This window comes from Panulirus ornatus, chromosome 10, assembly GCF_036320965.1.
Source record: "Panulirus ornatus isolate Po-2019 chromosome 10, ASM3632096v1, whole genome shotgun sequence".
In the NCBI taxonomy this organism is placed as follows: Eukaryota; Metazoa; Arthropoda; class Malacostraca; order Decapoda; family Palinuridae; genus Panulirus; species Panulirus ornatus.
Window position 1 is genome coordinate 41,779,236 of NC_092233.1, and position 19,273 is coordinate 41,798,508.

Genomic DNA, 19,273 nt, shown 5'->3' on the forward strand with positions numbered 1-19,273 from the left:
TGGTCGAGGTGGTGTGCAAAGTGAGAGGGTTAGGGAAGATGATTTGGTAAACAGAGAAGAGGTAGTAAAAGCTTTGCGGAAGATGAAAGCCGGCAAGGCAGCAGGTTTGGATGGTATTGCAGTGGAATTTATTAAAAAAGGGGGTGACTGTATTGTTCACTGCTTGGTAAGGTTATTTAATGTATGTATGACTCATGGTGAGGTGCCTGAGGATTGACGGAATGCGTGCATAGTGCCATTGTACAAAGGCAAAAAGGATAAGAGTGAGTGCTCAAATTACAGAGGTATAAGTTTGTTGAGTATTCCTGGTAAATTATATGGGAGGATATTGATTGAGAGGGTGAAGGCATGTACAGAGCATCAGATTGGGGAAGAGCAGTGTGGTTTCAGAAGTGGTACAGGATGTGTGGATCAGGTGTTTGCTTTGAAGAATATATGTGAGAAATACTTAGAAAAGCAAATGGATTTGTATGTAGCATTTATGGATCTGGAGAAGGCATATGATAGAGTTGATAGAGATGCTCTGTGGAAGGTATTAAGAATATATGGTGTGGGAGGCAAGTTGTTAGAAGCAGTGAAAAGTTTTTATCGAGGATGTAAGGCATGTGTACGTGTAGGAAGAGAGGAAAGTGATTGGTTCTCAGTGAATGTAGGTTTGCGGCAGGGGTGTGTGATGTCTCCATGGTTGTTTAATTTGTTTATGGATGGGGTTGTTAGGGAGGTGAATGCAAGAGTTTTGGAAAGAGGGGCAAGTATGAAGTCTGTTGGGGATGAGAGAGCTTGGGAAGTGAGTCAGTTGTTGTTCGCTGATGATACAGTGCTGGTGGCTGATTCATGTGAGAAACTGCAGAAGCTGGTGACTGAGTTTGGTAAAGTGTGTGAAAGAAGAAAGTTAAGAGTAAATGTGAATAAGAGCAAGGTTATTAGGGACAGTAGGGTTGAGGGGCAAGTCAAGTGGGTGGTGAGTTTGAATGAAGAAAAACTGGAGGAAGTGAAGTGTTTTAGATATCTGGGAGTAGATCTGGCAGCGGATGGAACCATGGAAGCGGAAGTGGATCATAGGGTGGGGGAGAGGGCGAAAATTCTGGGAGCCTTGAAGAATGTGTGGAAGTCGAGAACATTATCTCGGAAAGCAAAAATGGGTATGTTTGAAGGAATAGTGGTTCCAACAATGTTGTATGGTTGCGAGACATGGGCTATGGATAGATTTGTGCGCAGGAGGATGGATGTGCTGGAAATGAGATGTTTGAGGACAATATGTGGTGTGAGGTGGTTTGATCGAGTAAGTAACGTAAGGGTAAGAGAGATGTGTGGAAATAAAAAGAGCGTGGTTGAGAGAGCAGAAGAGGGTGTTTTGAAATGGTTCGGGCACATGGAGAGAATGAGTGAGGAAAGACTGACCAAGAGAATATATGTGTCGGAGGTGGAGGGAACGAGGAGAAGAGAGAGACCAAATTGGAGGTGGAAAGATGGAGTGAAAAAGATTTTGTGTGATCGGGACCTGAACATGCAGGAGGGTGAAAGAAGGGCAAGGAATAGAGTGAATTGGAGCGATGTGGTATACCGGGGTTGACGTGCTGTCAGTGGATTGAAGCAGGGCATGTGAAGCGTCTGGGGTAAACCATGGAAAGCTGTGTAGGTATGTATATTTGCGTGTGTGGACGTATGTATATACATGTGTATGGGGGGGGTTGGGCCATTTCTTTCGTCTGTTTCCTTGCACTACCTCGCAAACGCGGGAGACAGCGACAAAGTATATAAAAAAAAAAAAAAAAATATATATATATATATATATATATATTTATATATATATATATGGGTTTTCAGAAAAGAGGAGTGAATGTTGGGGTGAAGAAGGTGGTGAGAGTAAGTGAGCTTGGGAAGGAGACCTGTGTGGGGAAGTACCAGGAGAGACTGTGTACAGAATGGAAAAAGGTGAGAACAATGGAAGTAAGGGGAGTGGGGGAGGAATGGGATGTATTTAGGGAATCAGTGATGGATTGCGCAAAAGACGCTTGTGGCATGAGAAGAGTGGGAGGTGGGCTGTTTAGAAAGGGTAGTGAGTGGTGGGATGAAGAAGTAAGAGTATTAGTGAAAGAGAAGAGAGAGGTATTTGGACGATTTTTGCAGGGAAAAAATGCAATTGAGTGGGAGAAGTATAAAAGAAAGAGACAGGAGGTCAAGAGAAAGGTGCAAGAGGTGAAAAAAAGGGCAAATGAGAGTTGGGGTGAGAGACTATCAGTAAATTTTAGGGAGAATAAAAAGATGTTCTGGAAGGAGGTAAATAGGGTGCGTAAGACAAGGGAGCAAATGGGAACTTCAGTGAAGGGCGTAAATGGGGAGGTGATAACAAGTAGTGGTGATGTGAGAAGGAGATGGAATGAGTATTTTGAAGGTTTGTTGAATGTGTCTGATGACAGAGTGGCAGATATAGGGTGTTTTGGTCGAGGTGGTGTGCAAAGTGAGGGGGTCTGGGAAAATGATTTGGTAAACAGAGAAGAGGTAGTAAAAGCTTTGCGGAAGATGAAAGCCGGCAAGGCAGCAGGTTTGGATGGTATTGCAGTGGAATTTATTAAAAAAAGGGGGTGACTGTATTGTTGACTGGTTGGTAAGGTTATTTAATGTATGTATGACTCATGGTGAGGTGCCTGAGGATTGGCGGAATGCGTGCATAGTGCCATTGTACAAAGGCAAAGGGGATAAGAGTGAGTGCTCAAATTACAGAGGTATAAGTTTGTTGAGTATTCCTGGTAAATCATATGGGAGGGTATTGATTGAGAGGGTGAAGGCATGTACAGAGCATCAGATTGGGGAAGAGCAGTGCGGTTTCAGAAGTGGTAGAGGATGTGTGGATCAGGTGTTTGCTTTGAAGAATGTATGTGAGAAATACTTAGAAAAGCAAATGGATTTGTATGTAGCATTTATGGATCTGGAGAAGGCATATGATAGAGTTGATAGAGATGCTCAGTGGAAGGTATTAAGAATATATGGTGTGGGAGGCAAGTTGTTTGAAGCAGTGAAAAGTTTTTATCGAGGATGTAAGGCATGTGTACGTGTAGGAAGAGAGGAAAGTGATTGGTTCTCAGTGAATGTAGGTTTGCGGCAGGGGTGTGTGATGTCTCCATGGTTGTTTAATTTGTTTATGGATGGGGTTGTTAGGGAGGTAAATGCAAGAGTCCTGGAAAGAGGGGCAAGTATGAAGTCTGTTGGGGATGAGAGAGCGGGAGACAGCGACAAAGTATAAAAAAAAAAAAAAAAAAAAAAAATATATATGTATATATATATGTTTATAGTTGTGTTACTGGAGTGATAGTTTTCATACATGGTGCTCTGACAAGAAAATAGTGAAATTGGAAAAGAATGTAGCTTAGACATTGAAGCTTATTCTTTCATTGAAATGTGAACAAAAGGAGCATTTTTTTTCAAAGTGATAGAGATGGAAAGCAAAAAGGTGTTTTCATGAATGTACTGGAAAAGTTGAGGTCCAGAGAAACTTTTGGTCTGTCAAGGCTTTATTATGGCGGATGAACAACTACCTACCCTCATGTATCCAAGATATGGTTTTACTTTGTGTAATGAAGACAATTGAGAAACATCATAATCCAATATTCCAATTTCATGATAAGAGAAGTGGACCAGGCAGTATGATACAGTGGCTAAACTGATGAAAACTACTATTGATGTTTGTGTAAATAAATTATACATTTCCCTTTTCCATAGCCAGAGGTTGAACCATTATGTGACATTCATTTCTCATTTCATTTCAAGATAGAAGTTTCAGTTTTCTAAATTATTTCTTACATTTTTCATATGTATATATATATATATATATATATATATATATATATATATATATATATATATATATATATATATATATATATGGGTGATTTGAATGCAAAGGTGAGTAATGTGGAAGTTGAGGGAATAATTGGTATACATGGGGTGTTCAGTGTTGTAAATGGAAATGGTGAAGAGCTTGTAGATTTATGTGCTGAAAAAGGACTGATGATTGGGAATACCTGGTTTAAAAAGCGAGATATACATAAGTATACTTATGTAAGTAGGAGAGATGGCCAGAGAGCGTTATTGGATTACGTGTTAATTGACAGGCGTGCGAAAGAGAGACTTTTGGATGTTAATGTGCTGAGAGGTGCAACTGGAGGGATGTCTGATCATTATCTTGTGGAGGCTAAGGTGAAGATCTGTATGGGTTTTCAGAAAAGAAAAGTGAATGTTGGGGTGAAGAGGGTGGTGAGAGTAAGTGAGCTTGAGAAGGAGACCTGTGTGAGGAAGTACCAGGAGAGACTGAGTACAGAATGGAAAAAGGTGAGAACAATGGAAGCAAGGGGAGTGGGGGAGGAATGGGATGTATTTAGGGAATCAGTGATGGATTGCGCAAAAGATGCTTGTGGCATGAGAAGAGTGGGAGGTGGGTTGATTAGAAAGGGTAGTGAGTGGTGGGATGAAGAAGTAAGAGTATTAGTGAAAGAGAAGAGAGAGGCATTTGGACGATTTTTGCAGGGAAAAAATGCAATTGAGTGGGAGATGTATAAAAGAAAGAGACAGGAGGTCAAGAGAAAGGTGCAAGAGGTGAAAAAAAGGGCAAATGAGAGTTGGGGTGAGAGAGTATCATTAAATTTTAGGGAGAATAAAAAGATGTTCTGGAAGGAGGTAAATAAAGTGCGTAAGACAAGGGAGCAAATGGGAACTTCAGTGAAGGGCGCAAATGGGGAGGTGATAACAAGTAGTGGTGATGTGAGGAGATGGAGTGAGTATTTTGAAGGTTTGTTGAATGTGTTTGATGATAGAGTGTCAGATATAGGGTGTTTTGGTCGAGGTGGTGTGCAAAGTGAGAGGGTTAGGGAAAATGATTTGGTAAACAGAGAAGAGGTAGTGAAAGCTTTGCGGAAGATGAAAGCCGGCAAGGCAGCAGGTTTGGATGGTATTGCTGTGGAATTTATTAAAAAAGGGGGTGACTCTATTGTTGACTGGTTGGTAAGGTTATTTAATGTATGTATGACTCATGGTGAGGTGCCTGAGGATTGGCGGAATGCGTGCATAGTGCCATTGTACAAAGGCAAAGGGGATAAGAGTGAGTGCTCAAATTACAGAGGTATAAGTTTGTTGAGTATTCCTGGTAAATTATATGGGAGGGTATTGATTGAGAGGGTGAAGGCATGTACAGAGCATCAGATTGGGGAAGAGCAGTGTGGTTTCAGAAGTGGTAGAGGATGTGTGGATCAGGTGTTTGCTTTGAAGAATGTATGTGAGAAATACTTAGAAAAGCAAATGGATTTGTATGTAGCATTTATGGATCTGGAGAAGGCATATGATAGAGTTGATAGAGATGCTCTGTGGAAGGTATTAAGAATATATGGTGTGGGAGGAAAGTTGTTAGAAGCAGTGAAAAGTTTTTATCGAGGATGTAAGGCATGTGTACGTGTAGGAAGAGAGGAAAGTGATTGGTTCTCAGTGAATGTAGGTTTGCGGCAGGGGTGTGTGATGTCTCCATGGTTGTTTAATTTGTTTATGGATGGGGTTGTTAGGGAGGTAAATGCAAGAGTTTTGGAAAGAGGGGCAAGTATGAAGTCTGGTGGGGATGAGAGAGCTTGGGAAGTGAGTCAGTTGTTGTTCGCTGATGATACAGCGCTGGTGGCTGATTCATGTGAGAAACTGCAGAAGCTGGTGACTGAGTTTGGTAAAGTGTGTGGAAGAAGAAAGTTAAGAGTAAATGTGAATAAGAGCAAGGTTATTAGGTACAGTATGGTTGAGGGTCAAGTCAATTGGGAGGCGAGTTTGAATGGAGAAAAACTGGAGGAAGTGAAGTGTTTTAGATATCTGGGAGTGGATCTGGCAGCGGATGGAACCATGGAAGCGGAAGTGGATCATAGGGTGGGGGAGGGGGCGAAAATTCTGGGGGCCTTGAAGAATGTGTGGAAGTCGAGAACATTATCTTGGAAAGCAAAAATGGGTATGTTTGAAGGAATAGTGGTTCCAAAAATGTTGTATGGTTGCGAGGCGTGGGCTATGGATAGAGTTGTGCGCAGGAGGATGGATGTGCTGGAAATGAGATGTTTGAGGACAATGTGTGGTGTGAGGTGGTTTGATCGAGTGAGTAACGTAAGGGTAAGAGAGATGTGTGGAAATAAAAAGAGCGTGGTTGAGAGAGCAGAAGAGGGTGTTTTGAAGTGGTTTGGGCACATGGAGAGAATGAGTGAGGAAAGATTGACCAAGGGGATATATGTGTCGGAGGTGGAGGGAACGAGGAGAAGAGGGAGACCAAATTGGAGGTGGAAAGATGGAGTGAAAAAGATTTTGTGTGATCGGGGCCTGAACATGCAGGAGGGTGAAAGGAGGGCAAGGAATAGAGTGAATTGGAGCGATGTGGTATACCGGGGTTGACGTGCTGTCAGTGGATTGAATCAAGGCATGTGAAGCGTCTGGGGTAAACCATGGAAAGCTGTGTAGGTGTGTATATTTGCGTGTGTGGATGTGTGTATATACATGTGTATGGGGGGGGGTTGGGCCATTTCTTTCGTCTGTTTCCTTGCGCTACCTCGCAAACGTGGGAGACAGCGACAAAGTATAAAAAAAAAAAAAAAAATATATATATATATATATATATAAATATATATATATATATATATATATATATATATATATATATATATATATATATATATATGTGTGTGTGTGTGTGTATGTGTGTGTATGTGTGTATATATATGTATATATGTGTATATACATATATATACATTATCCCTGGGGATAGGGGTGAAAGAATACTTCCCACACATTCCTCACGTGTCGTAGAAGACGACTAGAGGGGACGGGAGCGGGGGGCCAGAAATCATCCCCTCCTTGTATTTTAACTTTCTAAAAATGGGAAAGAGAAGGAGTCACACGGGGAGTGCTCATCCTCCTCGTAGACTCAGATTGGGGTGTCTAAATGTGTGTGGATGTAACCAAGATGTGAAAAAAGGAGAGATAGGTAGTATGTTTGAGGAAAGGAACCTGGATGTTTTGGCTCTGAGTGACACGAAACTAAAGGGTAAAGGGGAAGAGTGGTTTGCGAATGTCTTGGGAGTAAAGTCAGGGGTTAGTGAGAGGACAAGAGCAAGGGAAGGAGTAGCAGTACTCCTGAAACAGGAGTTGTGGGAGTATGTGATAAAATGTAAGAAAGTAATTTCTCGATTAATATGGGTAAAACTGAAAGTTGATGGAGAGAGATGGGTGATTATTGGTGCATATGCACCAGGGCATGAGAAGAAAGATCATGAGAGGCAAGTGTTTTGGGAGCAGCTGAATGAGTGTGTTAGTGGTTTTGATGCACAAGACCGTGTTATAGTGATGGGTGATTTGAATGCAAAGGTGAGTAATGTGGAAGTTGAGGGAATAATTGGTATACATGGGGTGTTCAGTGTTGTAAAGGAAATGGTGAAGAGCTTGTAGATTTATGTGCTGAAAAAGGACTGGTGATTGGGAATACCTGGTTTAAAAAGCAAGATATACATAAGTATACGTATGTAAGTAGGAGAGATGGCCAGAGAGCGTTATTGAATTACATGTTAATTGACAGGCGCGCAAAAGTGAGACTTTTGGATGTTAATGTGCTGAGAGGTGTAACTGGAGGGATGTCTGATCATTATCTTGTGGAGGTTAAGGTGAAGATTTGTATGGGTTTTCAGAAAAGAAGAGTGAATGTTGGGGTGAAGAGGGTGGTGAGAGTAAGTGAGCTTGGGAAGGAGACTTGTGTGAGGAAGTACCAGGAGAGACTGAGTACAGAATGGAAAAAGGTGAGAACAATGGAAGTAAGGGGAGTGGGGGAGGAATGGGATGTATTTAGGAAATCAGTGATGGATTGCGCAAAAGATGCTTGTGGCATGAGAAGAGTGGGAGGTGGGTTGATTAGAAAGGGTAGTGAGTGGTGGGATGAAGAAGTAAGATTATTAGTGAAAGAGAAGGGAAAGGCATTTGGACGATTTTTACAGGGAAAAAATGCAATTGAGTGGGAGATGTATAAAAGAAAGAGACTGGAGGTCAAGAGAAAGGTGCAAGAGGTGAAAAAGAGGGCAAATGAGGGTTGGGGTGAGAGAGTATCATTAAAATTTAGGGAGAATAAAAAGATGTTCTGGAAGGAGGTAAATAAAGTGCGTAAGACAAAGGAGCAAATGGGAACTTCACTGAAGGACGCAAATGGGGAGGTGATAACAAGTAGTGGTGACATGAGAAGGAGATGGAGTGAGTATTCTGAAGGTTTGTTGAATGTGTTTGATGATAGAGTGGCAGATATAGGGTGTTTTGGTCGTGGTGGTGTGCAAAGTGAGAGGGTTAGGGAAAATGATTTGGTAAACAGAGAAGAGGTATTAAAAGCTTTGCAGAAGATGAAAGCCAGCAAGGCAGCAGGTTTGGATGGTATTGCAGTGGAATTTATTAAAAAAGGGGGTGACTCTATTGTTGACTGGTTGGTAAGGTTATTTAAAGTATGTATGACTCATGGTGAGGTACCTGAGGATTGGCGGAATGCGTGCATAGTGCCATTGTACAAAGGCAAAGGGGATAAGAGTGAGTGCTCAAATTACAGAGGTATAAGTTTGTTGAGTATTCCTGGTAAATTATATGGGAGGGTATTGATTGAGAGGGTGAAGGCATGTACAGAGCATCAGATTGGGGAAGAGCAGTGTGGTTTCAGAAGTGGTAGAGGATGTGTGGATCAGGTGTTTGCTTTGAAGAATGTATGTGAGAAATACTTAGAAAAGCAAAGGGATTTGTATGTAGTATTTATGGATCTGGAGAAGGCATATGATAGAGTTGATAGAGATGCTCTATGGAAGGTATTAAGAATATATGGTGTGGGAGGCAAGTTCTTAGAAGCAGTGAAAAGTTTTTATCGAGGATGTAAGGCATGTGTACGTGTAGGAAGAGAGGAAAGTGATTGGTTCTCAGTGAATGTAGGTTTGCAGCAGGGGTGTGTGATGTCTCCATGGTTGTTTAATTTGTTTATGGATGGGGTTGTTAGGGAGGTGAATGCAAGAGTTTTGGAAAGAGGGGCAAGTGTGAAGTCTGTTGTGGATGAGGGAGCTTGGGAAGTGAGTCAGTTGTTGTTCGCTGATCATACAGCACTGGTGGCTGATTCATGTGAGAAACTGCAGAAGCTGGTGACTGAGTTTGGTAAAGTGTGTGAAAGAAGAAAGTTAAGAGTAAATGTGAATAAGAGCAAGGTTATTAGGTACAGTAGGGTTGAGGGTCAAGTCAATTGGGAGGTAAGTTTGAATGGAGGAAAAACTGGAGTAAGTAAAGTGCTTTAGATATCTGGGAAGTGGATCTGGCAGCGGATGGAACCATGGAAGTGGAAGTGAATCATATGGTGGGGGAGGGGGCAAAAATCCTGGGAGCCTTGAAGAATGTGTGGAAGTCGAGAACATTATCTAGGAAAGCAAAAATGGGTATGTTTGAAGGAATAGTGGTTCCAACAATGTTGTATGGTTGCGAGGCGTGGGCTATGGATAGACTTGTGCGCAGGAGGGTGGATGTGCTGGAAATGAGATGTTTGAGGACAATGTGTGGTGTGAGGTGGTTTGATCGAGTAAGTAATGTAAGGGTAAGAGAGATGTGTGGAAATAAAAAGAGAGTGGTTGAGAGAGCAGAAGAGGGTGTTTTGAAATGGTTTGGGCACATGGAGAGAATGAGTGAGGAAATATTGACCAAGAGGATATATGTGTCGGAGGTGGAGGGAACGAGGAGAAGTGGGAGACCAAATTGGAGGTGGAAAGATGGAGTGAAAAAGATTTTGTGTGATCGGGGCCTGAACATGCAGGACGGTGAGAGGAGGGCAAGGAATAGAGTGAATTGGATGAATGTGGTATACCGGGGTTGAGGTGCTGTCAGTGGATTGAATCAGGGCATGTGAAGCGTCTGGGGTAAACCATGGAAAGTTGTGAGGGGCCTGGATGTGGAAAGGGAGCTGTGGTTTCGGGCATTACTGCATGACAGCAAGAGACTGAGTGTGAACGAATGGGGCCTTTGTTGTCTTTTCCTAGTGCTACCTCGCACACATGAGGGGGGAGGGGGATGGTATTCCATGTGTGGCGAGGTGGCGATGGTAATGAATAAAGGCAGACAGTGTGACTTGTGTGCATGGGTATATATGTATGTGTCTGTGTGTGTATATATATGTCTACATTGAGATGTATAGGTATGTATATTTGCGTGTGTGGACGTGTATGTATATACATTGTGTATGGCGGTGGGTTGAAAGTGGAAGTGGTTTGGGCACATGGAGAGAATGAGTGAGGAAAGATTGACCAAGAGGATATATGTGTCGGAGGTGGAGGGAACGAGGAGAAGAGGGAGACCAAATTGGAGGTGGAAAGATGGAGTGAAAAAGATTTTGTGTGATCAGGGCCTGAACATGCAGGAGGGTGAAAGGAGGGCAAGGAATACAGTGAATTGGAGCGATGTGGTATACCGGGGTTGACGTGTTGTCAGTGGATTGAATCAAGGCATGTGAAGCATCTGGGGTAAACCATGGAAAGCTGTGTAGGTATGTATATTTGCGTGTGTGGACGTATGTATATACATGTGTATGGGGGGGCTTGGGCCATTTCTTTCGTCTGTTTCCTTGCGCTACCTCGCAAACGCGGGAGACAGCGACAAAGTATAAAAAAAAAAATATATAAGTAATGAAAGGGTAAGAGATGTGGAAATAAAAAGTGTGTGGTTAAGAGAGCAGTAGAGGGTGTGATGAAATGGTTTGGACATATGGAGAGAATGAGTCAGGAAAGATTGACAAAGAGGAAATATGTGTCAGAGGTGGAGTAAACAAGGAGGAGTCCAAATTGGAGGTGGAAGGACAGAGTGAAAAAGATTTTAAGCAATTGGTACCTGAACATACAGGAGGGTGAAAGGAGTACACGGAATAGAGTGAATTGGAATGATGTGGCATACAGGGGTCGACTTGCTGTCAATGGGCTGAACCAGGGCATGTGAAGAATCTGGGGTAAACCATGGAAAGGTTTGTGAGGCCTGGATGTGGATAGGGAGCTATGGTTTTGGTGCATTACACAGGACAGCACTACCTTGCTGAAGTGGGGGGTAGCGATGCTGTTTCCTGTGGGGCGGGGTAGCGATAGGAATGGATGAAGGCAAGTATGAATATGTACATGTGTATATATGTCTGTGTATATAATGTGCAGGTATGGGCATTTATGTATATATATGTGTATACGAATGGATGGGCCATTCTTCGTCTGTTTCCTGACGTTACCTCACTGACGTGGGAAACGGCGATCAAGTATAATAAATAATAAATATATATATATATATATATATATATATGCCCTCTTTTTCACCTCTTGCACCTTTCTCTTAACCTCCTGTCTCTTTCTTTTATACATCTCCCACTCAATGGTATTTTTTCCCTGCAAAAATCGTCCAAATACCTCTCTCTTCTCTTTCACTAATAATCTTTACCAACATTACCTCTTCTTTTCTGAAAACCCATACAAATCTTCACCTTAGCCTCCACAAGATAATGATTAGACATCCCTCCAGTTGCACCTATCAGCACATTAACATCCAAAAGTCTCTCTTTCACGCGCCTGTCAATTAACACGTAATCCAATAACGCTCTCTGGTCATCTCTCCTACTTACATACGTATACTTATGTATATCTCGCTTTTTAAACCAGGTATTCCCAATCACCAGTCCTTTTTCAGCACATGAATCTACGAGCTCTTCACCATTTCCATTTACAACACTGAACACCCCATGTATACCAATTATTCCCTCAACTACCAAATTACTCACCTTTGCATTCAAATCACCCATCACTATAACCCGGTCTCGTACATCAAAACCACTAACACACTCATTCAGCCGCTCTCAAAACACTTGCCTCTCATCATCTTTCTTCTCATACCCAGGTGCATATACACCAATAATCACCCATCTCTCTCCATCAACTTTCAGTTTTACCCATATTAATCGAGAAATTACTTTCTTACATTCTATCACATACTCCCACAACTCATGTTTCAGGAGTCCTGCTATTCCTTCCCTTGCCCTTGTCCTCTCACTAACCCCTGACTTTACTCACAAGACATTCCCAAACCAGACTTCCCCTTTACCCTTGAGCTTCGTTTCACTCAGAGCCAAAACATCCAGGTTCCTTTCCTCAAACATACAACCTATCTCTCCTTTTTTTACATCTTGGTTACATCCACACACATTTAGACACCCCAATCTGAGTCTACGAGGAGGATGAGCACTCCCCGCATGACTCCTTCTGTTTCCCATTTTTTAGAAAGTTAAAATTACAAGGAGGGGATGATTTCTGGCCCCCCGCTCCCGTCCCCTCTAGTCGCCTTCTACGACAAGTGAAGTGATAAAGAGGGCAAATGAGAGTTGGGGTGAGAGAGTATCATTAAATTTTAGGGAGAATAAAAAGATGTTCTAGAAGGAGGTAAATAAAGTGCGTAAGACAAGGGAGCAAATGGAAACTTCAGTGTAGGGCGCTAATGGGGAGGTGATAACAAGTAGTGGTGATGTGAGAAGGAGATGGAGTGAGTATTTTGACGGTTTGTTGAATGTGTTTGATGATAGAGTGGCAGATATAGGGTGTTTTGGTCGAGGTGGTGTGCAAAGTGAGAGGGTTAGGGAAAATGATTTGGTAAACAGAGAAGAGGTAGTAAAAGCTTTGCGGAAGATGAAAGCCAGCAAGGCAGCAGGTTTGGATGGTACTGCAGTGGAATTTATTAAAAAAGAGGGTGACTGTATTGTTGACTGGTTGGTAAGGTTATGTAATGTATGTATGACTCATGGTGAGGTGCCTGAGGATTGGCGGAAGGCGTGCATAGTGCCATTGTACACAGGCAAGGGGGATAAGAGTGAGTGCTCAAATTACAGAGGTATAAGTTTGTTGAGTATACCTGGTAAATTATATGGTAGGGTACTGATTGAAAGGGTGAAGGCATGTACAGAGCATCAGATTGGGGAAGAGCAGTGTGCTTTCAGAAGTGGTTCAGGATGTGTGGATCAGGTGTTTGCTTTGAAGAATGTATGTGAGAAATACTTAGAAAAGCAAAGGGTTTTGTAAATGTAGCATTTATGGATCTGGAGAAGGGATATGATAGAGATGCTCTGTGGAAGGTATTACGAATATATGGTGTGGGAGGCAAGTTCTTAGAAGCAGTGAAAAGTTTTTATCGAGGATGTAAGGCATGTGTACGAGTAGGAAGAGAGGAAAGTGATTGGTTCTCAGTGAATGTAGGTTTGCGGCAGGGGTGTGTGATGTCTCCATGGTTGTTTAATTTGTTTATGGATGGGGTTGTTAGGGAGGTGAATGCAAGAGTTTTGGAAAGAGGGGCAAAGTATGAAGTCTGTTGTGGATGAGAGAGCTTGGGAAGTGAGTCAGTTGCTGTTCGCTGATGATACAGCGCTGGTAGCTGATTCATGTGAGAAACTGCAGAAGCGGGTGACTGAGTTTGGTAAAGTGTGTGAAAGAAGAAAGTTAAGAGTAAATGTGAATAAGAGCAAGGTTATTAGATACAGTAGGGTTGAGGGTCAAGTCAATTGGGAGGTAAGTTTGAATGGAGAAAAACTGGAGGAAGTAAAGTGTTTTAGATATCTGGGAGTGGATCTGGCAGCGGATGGAACCATGGAAGCGAAAGTGAATCATAGGGTGGGGGAGGGGGGAAAAATCCTGGGAGCCTTGAAGAATGTGTGGAAGTCGAGAGCATTATCTCGGAAAGCAAAAATGGGTATGTTTGAAGGAATAGTGGTTCCAACAATGTTGTATGGTTGCGAGGCGTGGGCTATGGATAGTGTTGTGCGCAGGAGGGTGGATGTGCTGGAAATGAGATGTTTGAGGACAATGTGTGGTGTGAGGTGGTTTGATCGAGTAAGTAATGTAAGGGTAAGAGAGATGTGTGGAAATAAAAAGAGTGTGGTTGAGAGAGCAGAAGAGGGTGTTTTGAAATGGTTTGGGCAAATGGAGAGAATGAGTTAGGAAAGATTGACCAAGAGGATATATGTGTCGGAGGTGGAGGGAACGAGGAGAAGTGGGAGACCAAATTGGAGGTGAAAAGATGGAGTGAAAAAGATTTTGTGTGATTGGGGCCTGAACATGCAGGATGGTGAAAGGAGGGCAAGGAATAGAGTGAATTGGATTGATGTGGTATACCGGGGTTGATGTGCTGTCAGTGGATTGAATCAGGGCATGTGAAGCGTCTGGGGTAAACCATGGAATGTTGTATGGGGCCTGATTCTGGAAAGGGAGCTGTGGTTTCAGGCATTATTGCATGACAGCTAGAGACTGAGTGTGAACGAATGGGGCCTTTGTTGTCTTTTCCTAGTGCTACCTCGCACACATGAGGGGGGGAGGGGGATGGTATTCCATGTGTGGCGAGGTGGCGATGGGAATGAATAAAGGCAGACAGTGTGAATTGTGTGCATGGGTATATATGTATGTGTCTGTGTGTGTATATATATGTGTACATTGAGATGTATAGGTATGTATATTTGCGTGTGTGGACGTGTATGTATATACATTGTGTATGGGGGTGGGTTGGGCCATTTCTTTCGTCTGTTTCCTTGTGCTACCTCGCAAACGCGGGAGACAGCGACAAAGCAAAATAAAAATAATAAATATTTTTTTTTTTCATACTATTCGCCATTTCCCGCGATAGCGAGGTAGCGTTAAGAACAGAGGACTGGGCCTTTGAGGGAATATCCTCACCTGGCCCTCTTCTCTGTCCCTTCTTTTGGAAAAAAAAAAAAAAAGAAGAGTGAATGTTGGGGTGAAGAGGGTGGTGAGAGTAAGTGAGCTTGAGAAGGAGACCTGTGTGAGGAAGTACCAGGAGAGACTGAGTACAGAATGGAAAAAGGTGAGAACAATGGAAGTAAGGGGAGTGGGGGAGGAATGGGATGTATTTAGGGAATCAGTGATGGATTGCGCAAAAGATGCTTGTGGCATGAGAAGAGTGGGAGGTGGGTTGATTAGAAAGGGTAGTGAGTGGTGGGATGAAGAAGTAAGAGTATTAGTGAAAGAGAAGAGAGAGGCATTTGGACGATTTTTGCAGGGAAAAAATGCAATTGAGTGGGAGATGTATAAAAGAAAGAGACAGGAGGTCAAGAGAAAGGTGCAAGAGGTGAAAAAAAGGGCAAATGAGAGTTGGGGTGAGAGAGTATCATTAAATTTTAGGGAGAATAAAAAGATGTTCTGGAAGGAGGTAAATAAAGTGCGTAAGACAAGGGAGCAAATGGGAACTTCGGTGAAGGGCGCAAGTGGGGAGGTGATAACAAGTAGTGGTGATGTGAGAAGGAGATGGAGTGAGTATTTTGAAGGTTTGTTGAATGTGTTTGATGATAGAGTGGCAGATATAGGGTGTTTTGGTCGAGGTGGTGTGCAAAGTGAAAGGGTTAGGGAAAATGATTTGGTAAACAGAGAAGAGGTAGTGAAAGCTTTGCGGAAGATGAAAGCCGGCAAGGCAGCGGGTTTGGATGGTATTGCAGTGGAATTTATTAAAAAAGGGAGTGACTGTATTGTTGACTGGTTGGTAAGGTTATTTAATGTATGTATGACTCATGGTGAGGTGCCTGAGGATTGGCGGAATGCGTGCATAGTGCCATTGTACAAAGGCAAAGGGGATAAGAGTGAGTGCTCAAATTACAGAGGTATAAGTTTGTTGAGTATTCCTGGTAAATTATATGGGAGGGTACTGATTGAGAGGGTGAAGGCATGTACAGAGCATCAGATTGGGGAAGAGCAGTGTGGTTTCAGAAGTGGTAGAGGATGTGTGGATCAGGTGTTTGCTTTGAAGAATGTATGTGAGAAATACTTAGAAAAGCAAATGGATTTGTATGTAGCATTTATGGATCTGGAGAAGGCATATGATAGAGTTGATAGAGATGCTCTGTGGAAGGTATTAAGAATATATGGTGTGGGAGGAAAGTTGTTAGAAGCAGTGAAAAGTTTTTATCGAGGATGTAAGGCATGTGTACGTGTAGGAAGAGAGGAAAGTGATTGGTTCTCAGTGAATGTAGGTTTGCGGTAGGGGTGTGTGATGTCTCCATGGTTGTTTAATTTGTTTATGGATGGGGTTGTTAGGGAGGTAAATGCAAGAGTTTTGGAAAGAGGGGCGAGTATGAAGTCTGTTGGGGATGAGAGAGCTTGGGAAGTGAGTCAGTTGTTGTTCGCTGATGATACAGCACTGGTGGCTGATTCATGTGAGAAACTGCAGAAGCTGGTGACTGAGTTTGGAAAAGTGTGTGGAAGAAGAAAGTTAAGAGTAAATGTGAATAAGAGCAAGGTTATTAGGTACAGTAGGGTTGAGGGTCAAGTCAATTGGGAGGTGAGTTTGAATGGAGAAAAACTGGAGGAAGTGAAGTGTTTTAGATATCTGGGAGTGGATCTCGCAGCGGATGGAACCATGGAAGCGGAAGTGGATCATAGGGTGGGGGAGGGGGCGAAAATCCTGGGGGCCTTGAAGAATGTGTGGAAGTCGAGAACATTATCTCGGAAAGCAAAAATGGGTATGTTTGAAGGAATAGTGGTTCCAACAATGCTTTATGGTTGCGAGGCGTGGGCTATGGATAGAGTTGTGCGCAGGAGGATGGATGTGCTGGAAATGAGATGTTTGAGGACAATGTGTGGTGTGAGGTGGTTTGATCGAGTGAGTAACGTAAGGGTAAGAGAGATGTGTGGAAATAAAAAGAGCGTGGTTGAGAGAGCAGAAGAGGGTGTTTTGAAGTGGTTTGGGCACATGGAGAGGATGAGTGAGGAAAGATTGACCAAGAGGATATATGTGTCGGAGGTGGAGGGAACAAGGAGAAGAGGGAGACCAAATTGGAGGTGGAAAGATGGAGTGAAAAAGATTTTGTGTGATCGGGGCCTGAACATGCAGGAGGGTGAAAGGAGGGCAAGGAATAGAGTGAATTGGAGCGATGTGGTATACCGGGGTTGACGTGCTGTCAGTGGATTGAAGCAGGGCATGTGAAGCGTCTGGGGTAAACCATGGAGAGCTGTGTAGGTATGTATATTTGCGTGTGTGGACGTATGTATATACATGTGTATGGGGGGGGGGGCCATTTCTTTCGTCTGTTTCCTTGTGCTACCTCGCAAACGCGGGAGACAGCGACAAAGTATAAAAAAAAAATATATATATATATATATATATATATATATATATATATATATATATATATATATATATATTTTTTCATACTATTCGCCATTTCCCACGATAGCGAGGTAGTGTTAAGAACAGAGGACTGGGGCTTTGAGGGAATACCCTCACCTGGCCCCCTTCTCTGTTCCTTCTTTTGGAAAATTAAAAAAAAAAAAAAATGAGAGGGGAGGATTTCCAGCCCCCCGCTCCCTTCCCTTTTAGTTGCCTTCTACGACACGCAGGGAATACGTGGGAAGTATTCTTTCTCCTCTATCCCCAGGGAGAAATGTATATACATATAGTATATATATATATATATATATATATATATATATATATATATATATATATATATATATATATATACACACCTATATGTATATACATTATCCCTGGGGATAGAGGAGAAAGAATACTTCCTATGTATTCCCTGCGTGTCGTAGAAGGCAACTAAAAGGGGAGGGAGTGAGAGGCTGGAAATCCCCCCCCCTCTCGTTTTTAATTTTCCGAAAAAAAGGAACCGAGAACGGGGCCAAGTGAGGATTTCCCTTAAAGGCTAAGTTTTCTGTTCTTAATGCTACCTCTCTAACGCAGAAGATGGCAAATAAGTATGAAAAAAAAAAAGAAAAAAGATATATATTTTATTATTTCATTTTATTATACACCGTCACCGTCTCCTGCATTACTGAGGTAGGGGAAGGAAATTGACAAAAGAATGGCCCAACCCACATACACATGTATATACATAAATATGTATATACATACACATCCACACACGCACATATACATACCTATACATCTCAACGTATACATATATATACACACACAGACACATATAAACATGCACACAATTCATACTGTCCTCCCTTATTCATTCCCGTCGCCATCCCATCACATCATGAAATACCAACCCCCTCCCCCCGCATGTGCACGAGGTAGCACTAGAAAAAGACAACAAAGGCCATATTCATTCACACTCTGTCTCTAGCTGTCATGTATAATGCACCGAAACCACAGCTCCCCTTCCACATCCAGGCACCACAGAACTGTACATGATTTACCCCAGACGCTTGACATGCCCTGGTTCAATCCATTAACAGTGCGTCAACCCCGGTATACCAAATCGTTCCAATTCACTCTATTCCTTGCCCGCCTTTCACCCTCCTGCATATTCAGGCCTCGATCACTCAAAATCTTTTTCACTCCATCTTTCCACCTCCAGTTTGGTCTCCCACTTCTCATTCCCTCCACCTCTGACACATATATCCTCTTTGTCAATCTTTCCTCACTCATCCTCTCCATGTGATGAAACCATTTCAAAACACCCTCTTCTGCTTTCTCAACCACACTCTTTTTACGACCACACATCTCTCTTACCCTTTCATTACTTACTCGATCAAACCACCTCACACCACATATTGTCCTCAAACATCTCATTTCCACAACATCCACCCTCCTCCGTACAACTCTATCCATAGCCCACACATTGCAACCATATATAATTGTCGGAACTACTATTCCTTCAAACATACCAATTTTTGCTTTCCAAGATAACGTTCTTGATTTCCACACATTCTTCAATACTCCCAGAACTTTCGCCCCCTCCCCCACCCTATGATTCACTTCTGCTTCCATGGTTCCATCCGATGCCAAATCCAATCCCAGATACCTAAAACACTTTACTTCCTCCAGTTTTTCTCCATTCAAACTTACCTCCCAATTGACTTGTCCGTCAACCCTGTACCTAATGACCTTGCTCTTATTCACATTTACTCTCAGCTTTCTTCTTTCACACACTTTACCAAACTCAGTCACCAGCATCTCCAGTTTCTCACATGAATCAGCCACCAGTGCTGTATCATCAGCAAACAACAACTGACTCACTTCCCAAGCTCTCTTATCCACAACAGACTGCATAATTGCCCATCTTTCCAAAATTCTTGCATTCACCTACCTAACAACCCCATCCATAAACAAATTAAACAACCATGGAGACATCACACACCCCTGCCGCAAACCAACATTCACTGAGAACTAATCACTTTCCTCTCTTCCTACACGTACACATGACTTACATCCTTGATAAAAACTTTTCACTGCT